The following is a 1976-nucleotide window of genomic DNA, read 5'->3' on the forward strand; positions in this document are numbered from 1 at the left end:
ATACAACAAGAGGTTGTCATTGAGAAGAAAGAGGAAGAGAGAGGACCTCCCTTGGAAAAATATGCTCAACATCCTGTCCTCAAGGACATGCTTCTTGAATTATCCAAGCAGAAGGCTCAAGATCAAGACATGAAGGATTTGAAAGAGATTGGGAAAGCTATTATCCCAACAAAGCTTGAAGATCCAGGGTCATTTAACCTACCTTGTTCCATCAGCTATATGCACTTCAACAAGTGTCTATGTGACTTGGGAGCTTAAGTGAGTTTAATGCCATACTCAATTGCTGAGAAGTTGGGGTATGAACATTTTAAGCCCAACAACCTCTATATTGGCCTAGCAGATGGATCAAAGAGGGATGTGGTTGGGGTAATTAAAAATTTTCCAGTCAAGATAGGGGAGGCTAGGATTCCAACTGATTTTGTGATCATGAATATGGATCAAGAGTCAGAAGATCCTCTCATCTTGGGGAGACAATTCTTAGCCACAGCTGGGGCTGTAATTGCTGTTAAGATGGGAACCATCAAGCTCCACCTTGCTAAAGACTTCACTATGAAGTTTGACATCAAGAACTCAGCACATCAACCTACTATTAAAGGTCAACACTTTGTGGTAGAGAAAAAAGCTAATTGTGAAGCTTTCGAGGATGGAGAGGACCTTAGGATTAAAAGTTCAGCACAAACCAAGACTGTTGAAGGGCTCAAAGATTCAATTCAAAGGCTAACTGACTTAGTGGAGGATCTTCAAGTTAAGCTCAACAAGAGGTCTTTGAAGAAAGCAAGACCAAAGCTCAAAATTAAGAAGAAACAAGGTTCATGTGTTAAGAGTGAAGTGATCAAGGAGCAGCTTCACATTGATCAAGTGGTACCAGGGAGGATCTCATCACCACCTTGGACTCTAAACCAAGCCTGAAAAGGCAATCAAAGTCAAGCTTAGTGACTTTAAACAAGCTCACTAGGGAGGAAGTCCCTAAGGTATCATTGTAAATATGTTTAATTTTCCTTGTAGTTTTGATTTCTTTTCTTTTATGTTTATATTGGGCAGACCATTTTATGAGAGTGTAGATGGATTTAAGAAAATTTGGACTTGTAGAAGTGAATTCGCAAGCCCACTCGACCAGCCCATGAGAGGTACTCGATCGAGTGGTGTAGGAGATCAAGCCCAATCGATTCAAATTTCTCTTGCACGATCGAGTGGAGGGAAAAAGGAGTTCAAATTTCAAAATTTGGTCAAGCACTCGACCACATGGGGTCGAGTGGTGGGGTCGAGTTGCAGAAAAAAGAGAGTCAAAGATTCCCAATTCAAATTTGAATGGTATGGACGCTCCACCCTTGTCTCCTTGTCCCCTTAGCTTCTTTATATATGGCTAAACTCGATACTAGACTTCTCACACTCTCACATTTGCTTAAAACATTAAAAATCTAGTTCAAAATCTCTCTCAAGTTCATCTTCTTGCTCAAGCTTAGTTCTTTTGGTTTTTGGGTCACTAACCTATTAACTTTGAGCTTTGAGTCTATTCCTTTCAAGTTTTCTTTCAAAATGTCTTCAAGTACCACAAGATAATCTCAACAAGCCGCCGAACGCTCCTTGAATCGACGTGATGCACAATTAGCATCAAGAAGGCAAGCTGGTGGAGGTACTCGACCACCAACTCGAGCAGCCACTCGACCGAGTGCTTGTTCGAGTAGGCGGTCGAGTGGAGTGCCAAGAAGAAGACATCAGCCAGTTGAGGAGGGTCCTGAGCAAACTGAAAGTGAGGAAGAGATGCAGTTCACTCTTCAAGAACACATGAGGAGGAACAAAGCAAAAGGAAAGAGGCGAGCTGAAGATCAACAACAAGAGGAAGAAGTTGAGAGTGAGAGTGAAGAAGAAGAAGAAGGAGAAATGGGAGAAGAAGAACAATCATGTGGACTAACTACAAAACAGCTCTATGGAGCCTTCATGAGGATGAGCTTCCAAGGAACAAGATATCCACACAA

The sequence above is a fragment of the Camelina sativa genome, chromosome 14 (genome assembly GCF_000633955.1).
Source record: "Camelina sativa cultivar DH55 chromosome 14, Cs, whole genome shotgun sequence".
Classification (NCBI taxonomy): Eukaryota; Viridiplantae; Streptophyta; class Magnoliopsida; order Brassicales; family Brassicaceae; genus Camelina; species Camelina sativa.